The sequence below is a fragment of the Sinocyclocheilus rhinocerous genome, unplaced genomic scaffold (assembly GCF_001515625.1).
Source record: "Sinocyclocheilus rhinocerous isolate Xijiao unplaced genomic scaffold, SAMN03320098_v1.1 scaffold480, whole genome shotgun sequence".
Lineage (NCBI taxonomy): Eukaryota > Metazoa > Chordata > Actinopteri > Cypriniformes > Cyprinidae > Sinocyclocheilus > Sinocyclocheilus rhinocerous.
The window spans coordinates 1,166,982-1,176,064 of NW_015655401.1; the positions used below are offsets into that span (position 1 = coordinate 1,166,982).

General features: G+C 36.9%; 1 protein-coding gene across 4 annotated transcripts in view; it reads right to left on the reverse strand.

Annotated features, from left to right (window-relative positions):
• The window catches only part of LOC107718111 (protein FAM110B-like), a 49,537-nt gene that overhangs the window by 3,394 nt on the left and 37,060 nt on the right, over positions 1-9,083 (reverse strand). For 3 of the 4 annotated variants that reach the window (XM_016525068.1, XM_016525069.1, XM_016525070.1), the window contains one exon: positions 6,572-6,662. The exons of the other annotated variant lie outside the window; for it this stretch is intronic. The gene's annotated coding sequence lies outside the window, so the exon portion shown is untranslated. The remainder of the gene's footprint in view (positions 1-6,571; positions 6,663-9,083) is intronic. 4 annotated transcript variants of the gene reach the window in all.

The window sequence follows — 9,083 nt, forward strand, 5'->3', positions numbered from 1 at the left end:
GCCTAGGGTATTTAGATCAAAAGGTTTACCCTTTCTTGTTTTTATAGCTTGACTGTAAAAATGGTCTATTATTTCAAAAATTCCAGTCATATTTTTGTCAGGCAGTCCAGAATGTTATAATGATGTGACAGTGTATGTCATTACAAGGTATAGCTAACGTCAAACCTGTGTGAAACATTATCTTACAATGACACCTATATCTGAGGTATTACACTCAGTTTGTCATCATTTTTGTACATCCCAACCTCAAGCCGATTACAAGCTCACTAGGGATTTTATTGTTGTATAGCAATCAGCTTTGAAGAAATATGATATAATTTAATTACAAACACTCCCATTAGCAAGTGAACCCCACTGGACCCGAAAGCATTCTTTTTTTTTTTCCGCCCAAGCACTTAAAACATCCCCAGAGTCGCTTTTGGGACAGACAGAGGCTTTGCAAAGTCTTAGGAATGTCAGAGGAGGAAGTATTAGAGAAAATAGAATAAGATGGCCTTTAAAAGGACAATTCTGCTTAAGTTAAACTTCATCTGTGGCATGCTGTTGATTCACAGAAAATAATTTAGAAAAACACACTGAAGGTTATGTGATTATAATGGAAGTCTAAGGGCAAAAATACATGGATATACATTCTGTGTGCGTTTTTGGAAAAAATTAAGGCACAAATGTATTTTTAGTGGCAATCGACAGCATGCCACAGATTAATAAAACTTAACTTGCATTTAAGACAAAATATTGCAGGTGAACAAACACAAACACATACAAAAAAAAAAAAACTTCTAGTAAATGCATGTGAATTATATGTGACAGTCAGAGAGTGATAGCATAAAAGCACTGTTATCGAGTAATCTTAAGAAATTCTACACTCTAAACTAACCCATTCTGCCATTTGCAGAACATTGGCAGGGCAAAAACAGCATATACAGCAAATAATATGCTTGGGATTTCACCTGGGATTTAACTAGAAATAATATGAAGAGACTGATGAAAACTGTGTTTTCAGTTCTTTAATAACACTATCAACAATGACTGTTTATATGTTTCAGGAAGGGGTCAGTGATTATGAGCCTAAACAGCAATGGGCCTTTCTCTTTAAACATAACTACAGAACACAGAGGAGTCTAAAACACGGGTCACACAGAGAGTAATAATTGTAACGATCTCCCTAAACGCCCCCACAAATGCTGTAACCCCTTCCCCCAAAACAGAGTAAGCCCAGCTGTGGGACTCCAGCCAAGAGCCATCTCACATCATTTCATCTCCCTCCAAAGCCCTTCTGAATTATCAGAGCCAAAGACAATCCCCACAGCTTTCTCAACGCACCCGCTCACCCTTATCGTCCATGTAAGAAGAACACTTTACCGCACCGCACCAACCCTGAGTTGGCCGGCTGAAATTAAACAGCGATTTGTAAAACGGATATTAGAACGACTTGCTCCAGGATCAGTAACTCATGCAGGACTTCTTACATATGGAGACCTCTGTATGTGATCCTGTGCTTATGAGAAACATACCCATCATGTGTGTACTCCAGTCCAGTGTGTACAAAAAAGACCACATTGAGTTCTGTGGCTTTTAGTGGTAAACGCTTTACAATAAGGTTCAATTTGTTAACACTAGTTAATGCATTAACTACACACATGAATATTTCATTACTATATATATGTCAGAAGACTGCTTGTCATTTCATGAGGTTTTTACCATTTCCTATGTACAGCTAGCATACCATAAAGCACATATACAAGTGCATTTCCCGTCTTAGGAATGTGCTCTCAGCTGTATTAGTGTTATACTGCATGATGACCAAGTAAGCCATATTCCAGTGCGGCTCGGGTCATAAAATCACAGAAACACGCATAGAAAATACGCCACATTAGCTGAGCCGTTTGGCAATGTAGCAATACCGCCATTAAATCCAGCTTGTCTGAGAGGCCAAACTTCTTTGTTTGTTTTTTTCCTCCAAACACATGATGATCACGCGAACAGCTCTTAGGCAGTTTAAACAGAAACTAACCCCCCCCCGTTACTTCTAGATTCACGCAGGTCTGTTGTGTTTATCAACTCTGAGATGATATTAAGCACTAATGTCCCATTGGGTGTATTGGGTTACAAAGTCATAAAACAAAGAGAAGATTAGATTTCAGCTAAAATCCTTTTATCACATTTGCCTAAAGGCTCGTCCTCTAGTAACATTTCTCTTGAGAGGAGAGCTACAGTATGATCCTGCTTCACAGCAAAACCAGTTTTTATTTAAACCTGCTTTGCCTGTGGTGTCAAATGTATTTTTATTTAAAAATATATAATAAAAAATTAGATATACTGTGCACAAGTCTAGTATTTTCACCAAAAAAATGGTTTTAAGTCAGTTATTTCTATCTTTTGCTGTAGTGTGTCAGTAGAAAATATCAGTTTATGTTTCCAAACATCCCTTTTGCCATTAATTGTAATAATCCAGTGAGATTTTTTTTATGCACAAGGAGTCTGAGTTTGAGTGCATGTGTTTCTAACAGCCAGTGCTGCATACAGAGATCTGATCTCACCATCATCCAGTCCGTCTGCGATTGCATGAAGAAAATAGACAGACTAAATCCAGAAGAACTGTGGCAATGTCTCCAAGACGCTTTAAGAAACATACCTGCAAAACTACCTGATAAACAATGAGCAAGTGTACCTAGAACAAAAGCTGTAGCAAACGCAAAGGGTGGTCACACCAAATGTTGATTTAATTTAGTTAATAGAAGTTAATTGATAAATAAAATATATTTATGACATTATTTTTGAAAGCATCCCTACTTTACAGCATTTCTACACAAATGCCTGAAACTTTTCACAGTACTGTAGTTTGTGCAGGTAGGTTTCTTCAAGCATCTTGGAGGCTTTGCCACAGTTCTTCTGGATTTAGTCTGTCTCAGGTTTTTTCTAGAGATGCACAGCCTGAGTGTGAGAGAGACTCGCGCAGAAATCAAAACAAAAGAGCGCAACAGCACACACAAAGTAACTCACAGTTATAGATGCATACTGCAGTAAAAAAAAAAAGTTATTTATAATATATGATATAGGTAAGCAACATTACATGACCAAGATGTTTCCCCGAATATTATAGTTCTTAGAAAGAAAACCGAAATCGGCAAAAATCGGTATTGGCAGGTCACGCTTACAAAAAAATCGGAAATTGGAATTGGCCAAGAAAATTGCCATCGGTGCATTTCTAGTTTTATCTTTTTTCATGTCATCCCAGACCGACTGGATGACGGTGAGATCAGATCTCTGTGTAGAGCACTGGCTGTTGTCAGACTCCTTGTGCATACAAGGAACATTTCACTGGATTATTACAATTAATGGTAAAAGGGATGTTTGGAAAAGTAAACTGATATTTCTTACTGACACACTACAGAAAAAGATAGAAATAACTGACTTAAAATCTCTCATTTCTAAAAACAAACATGTACAAAATTATTTGTTAACATTATTTGTAAATAATAAATATTGTTTAATTAATATTTTTACATGTAAAATAATATTATTTATAAATAAAAACATTATTTTTTTATAATTATTATTTATAAAAAATATCTTAAGTATCCTTAAATATCCTTTTAAATATCCTTTTCTAAAAAAAAAAATCCTTCTAAAACAATCTTAATCATTGTCATAAAAGCACATATGCAAAGGAAGTTGATTTGAGATTATCTGAAGAGCCATCTTGACTGTAATGGAAGCAAGACATTTGGACCTGGCTGTATATTCATATGTTCGCAATAGTCTCATAAGATTACACCACAGCTAGCCGTGATGGCACAGAGCTAGAAAGAACGAGCAGTAATATTGAGAGTGTCAGTGTGTTGATAAACTGCTATATAAGCAACAGATTCTGGTGTCCATCTGTTATCTGCTCACACCAGCAGCAGCAGCAGCTGCAGCAACACGAGGCTGTGGCATTAGAGCTGGTTGTGTGCTGTGTGCAGTGAGCTGCACTAGTGACTCATGGAGCCAGCAGATGAGCCCCCTCCCTCAGGGCAGAGCAGCTCATTGGCTCTTTCCTCCTGTCACTCATCCAGACATGGGCCCAACCTCACAGCAGTGTGTGAATGTGCCCGAGCCCTTGTTACATAATAAAATAATGTATAGAAGCTACAAGACCAGTCGCAGTGTCACGCAGTGTCTGTTGCACGGTGCAACAGCTTGCCTACAATGAACGCATTATAAAGAACAATCCAAATCCAATTGGACTTCCTTTATTCTCTGTGACAAGCAGGTGTCAGAAACTGACAGTTACACAATCCTTTGTGTACTAGGGTAACCGTGGTAAAGGGGCATTTCTGGTTTTCCATGCCATTTTTTACACATCTAAAGAGGCAAACTGCATGAAAAAATCAGACTGAATTTTTGTGCCATGCATTCATGTTAGTCAGGCCTTTAGAGTCTACCATTCTGCAAAAACAAATATAAGCTTAAATTCAAAGGCCATCAACATTTGAAGAGCACAAGTAAAATACCAGACATCCCAAAAATCCCTAAAACTCAAAGACTGAAGTTCGGAAGAAATGTCAATATGCGTCACACATTAAGGGCCACAAATCAGTCTCTGGCATCACTTCCAGTTCACCATCACCATCTGACATTTGCCTCTGCCAAAATATCCAGACAGAAGACATATTTGTCTTAGACACTTTAAAGGGGTCATATGATGCGATTTCAATTTTTCCTTTCTCTTTGAAGTGTTACAAGCTCTTGGTGCATAAAGAAGATCTGTAAAGTTGCAAAGATGTTCTTTTTAGCAACATCATACGACCCCTTTAATTTTATATGTAATGCTGGCACTGAAGGGCCCACAGCGTTTTCAAGGATATTTGTGATCTCGATGCCGCCGCTGTAAATCAAAGTTGCTCTGTGATAGTGGAAAGGCTCTGAAAATAAAGCCTAAGGTAAATAGCGAACCTATTAAAAGGCATCATTCTGACATCCAGACCAAACACAGGATGTACTGTGCTTTGTCGGGGGACACCTGGCAGGCACAGGTAGCAACAGTGCATCTATTCTGAGGAGGTCTGCAAAATACAGAACACTAAATTACAACTGCAGAATTTGGCCTTCTATGGCCCAAGACAGACTGCAGGTGAGCTTTTCAAAGGACAAGCACGTTTGTCTGTATTCTTCAGAGAGCAACTTCGGTCCCTATGGGACACCCTCTAGGAATGCCCTTTAAACCACTTTCAAAGGTCATGCTAACAGAGAAGCATTTGATGCTTGGAAAGTGTTCATTTGGGACCCTGGCTACATGAATTCACATTAAGAAGAATAAAAGTTAAGTGGAATCTCTTTAGATTCAGTAACATGATTAAAATCACACAGTTGCTAATTTTCTGATTAGAAACAAACATCTTTCTGACAGCAAATTTTTGAACGGTAGTGTACATACAAAAGCAGGGGTATAAAAACAATCCGAAACATCCTGAGTGAGTATAAATGTTCTAGAAATGCTTAGTTGTGGGTGTTTGTGCAGTAATCAATACCTAACTTAATGAGAACAATGTTAATCTAGTTGGTGTAAACGGATGCTAAGGACATTAACCCAGACCGAGGTTCCTTTAGTGCCAAGCCATGACCCAGATTATCCTGTACTAAAGCTCATGGAACAAATCTCATCACTCATGACCTTACCCTTGCCCTCATCACTCCCAAAGCTTAGGGGCTTTGATCACTCGTAGAATAGTGAAAGAATAACGAGCGTATATGGTTTCACAATACACTATGAGGAACCCACAGTAGACTCAACAATTAAAAAGTGGCTAGTGTCCTCAATGAAAAAACCCTGAGCTCTCGTGCACTTAATGCTTTATCCGTCCCGGATACGGGTGAAATAATCCCGTTAGTGATACTCCATGAGCAATGAGAGGACAGCAGTGACGGAGAACTGAGGATGGCCTTAGTTGGCTAGTGATCCTGAAGCTGTGGATTGGATCACTTTACCGTCTCAGTCAGCGTATATGTTAACATGATTCACTGTGGAAAAAAAGAACACTAAATAACAATGAAAATGCATTTGCATGTAATCTAAACAAAACAACAATATTTTTTTAACAAAGGTCCTGAAACTAAGGTAGTGTGATTAAAATGAGAAATGCATCCCAATCATACTGCGATTACATTTTAATGGCTTGTTAGTGAGTCTGGAACACCTTGACTTCCTCATTGCCTTTACCCAGATGACCGTACTGAGATCTGCACTTCTGAAGGGTTGGGAATGATCAAAGGGAACGTGTCGGCTTGTACACCCCATAAGCTTAAGAGGAAATGACATGGGAAAAACTTATCCTGCACTAAAAGCCGCTCTCTGTTTTTCTTTGAAGTAACATCTGCTAATGCACACAATAACAAACACAACACACTAAAAGGACTTGGGAAAGGAAAAAAAGACTCTCTGCCCCCAGTACTGCGGATATCATATGAAATGTTTGTTGGTTTATTGACAGAAGGTTGGCTGTTGTTTCAAGTATTGTCTTTGCAACTAGTACTCTGTAAGTTATACTGGATAGAAACGCAGTTAGTAAATAGCGAATACGTAACAAACCTGTGTGTGGCTCAGGTTTTAACGGGCTCCGAGCTGCTGTCTGAGCTGCCCTTGTCCTCCAGCGGCTGCAGGTTATCAGTGGGGCTGATGCCTGGGCAAGAGAAAACAGCAGGTAAGATGCTGCCATCACAAATCACAGTACACAGTGAATGTATTTTTTTTTTATTGTTTTATTACCATGATAAGAAAAAATGTTAGTACATGCAAATAATAATGGTAAGGAACCAGGGTGAGTTTTTGTGACATTTACACCTAAAATAAACCTTTTAGGCAAATAAAAATTCTAAAACATGAGGACTAGGAGTTTTCATTTTTTGATAGATATCAATAAACTCCACTCTCAAGATTGATTGACAGCTGACTGTGTTTGGCATTGGAAATGCAAGGGCAAAGGGGATTGCGATTCCATTTGAATTTTGTGAGGGTTGGAGCAGGATGCTGAGAACGTGTAATAGCAAACGGGGATTTTATATTGTTTTCCAAAATGACAGAATCATAACTTGTAAGACATTGGAAATGCAATTGCAAATGGGTTTCCATAAAAATATGGCAGACATGTTACATACACGGAAAAGAAAATGGAAACATGTATGTGCGATTTGCAATTGCGTTTGGATTATGTCTCAACATATGCGTTCACAAATTGAAAACGCAATTGCAAATACAATGCGCAATTCCTTTTGAATATAGTTCCATATTCACTGTGTTCATCAAGCTCAACTGTTACTCAAATTATGAGAAAAAAATAACAATTTTTTTAAATTATCATTTTAAATATTATTTTGTGTTACATTTTAAATTGTTAATAGAAAATATTTAATTAAAATTAAATATATTTCTAAATAATAATAAATTATTTTTAAATAATATAAAAAATATTAAATATATTCACCTTTAATATATCATTAAATATTCTTCATGTTTTAAATAGAAGTGATGGGTCATCAATTATTACAATATTTTCAAACTTATTGCCAACATATTTTGGGATACAATTTGCAACCCTTTTGCTCATTCTTGTGCAGTTTTTTTTACCTTCATTTTAAAATTACACAAATCAAGCATCACATGTCCCTAAATTCTGTAAACATGTTTGCAAAAATGGCAAACTACATACAATAAATAAAACAGCTCATATAATATTCTGTGTGACCTCTTGAGGTTTTCAAATCAACAGTTTGTTGAAAATGAAAAAAGTGAAAGAAAGAAAGATGCCCTTATTTTTGACCTTATTCATTATAAATGTCCGATATCTAGCATGGCATCATTTTTCAAAGATGACCAAAGGAGTGTTATGAGGGGTTAAAGGGCATTTTAAATCTGGTAATGTTGAGCAGTGTTAGCTAGATGCCGGCCTCTAGCTAACACGTTTGACTGTGATTGTAAGGGCATTAGCAGTGGAGAGTGAGTGAGGAGTGTTTGCGTGTTGAGCTCTTCCCTTATACTGTGTTAATGAATCATCATGACACTCCAGAAAGCAGCAGATGTTGGAACTTCACAGGCTCACAGGGCTACAGTTTATCATTTTATGGGGAAGTTCCTCCCGACGACACGGACATTCATGTAATGAGAAAACCCTGATACAAACTCGCTGCTCAGGGCTCAGCACTTTAATGAAGCAATAACCACATTATTACCTCAGTCAGCATTATGGCTAGTACACAACCTAACAGCAAAACTCAGATTTACAAATTCAGAATCACTTTATTAATGCTCCATTTTGTTTAGTTTTTCCACAAAAGATTTTTTTCTCAGACTAATCAAGACACACAGATGAGATGTCAAACAGGCATATTTATCATGTCATCCCTCCCTAGAACATTCATCATAGGGCACAGTTCGTGTGATTAATGATATGAAGGCGCAGAACTCACATTTACAGTCAGCTTACTCCTCCATACATTGCACACACTTTGAGTTAAGACTATGAGACTTACAGATCCATCAACAGAATACAAGGCATCTACTTTGAGAAGCTTACAGAAACAATTAAGAGGATAACCAATGGCTCTCTGTATTTCCTGAGTGTGAGATGGAGGATTTGCCTCACTGGCACAGGTCCAGATGCATGACAGGAGTGGGTGTCTCACAGGATGTATCTCTACTAGCAGTGTGCGAGAAGGTGCACCTGGTTTTGGTATGAGAAGACTCCTTGGTGAGAAGTAAATATTTAGCAACTTACTTTCTAACAACAAATATATGCCTACTTACTTATTTAAAATATCTAAATAAATGTACTTTATTATTAAGCAAATTACAAATACTTTATATATGCATTTACATTTAGTCATTTAGCAGACGCTTTTATCCAAAGTGACTTACAAATGAGGACAATAGAAGCAATCAAACCAACAAAAGAGCAATAATATGTCAATTGAATTAAATAAAATATATAAATAAAAATATATATTTTTTAAATTATTTAAATAAGCAAATAAGTAAAATATTTATTTATATAAATGATTAAATACTTAAATATAATAATTATTATTAATATATTATTTAAGTAATA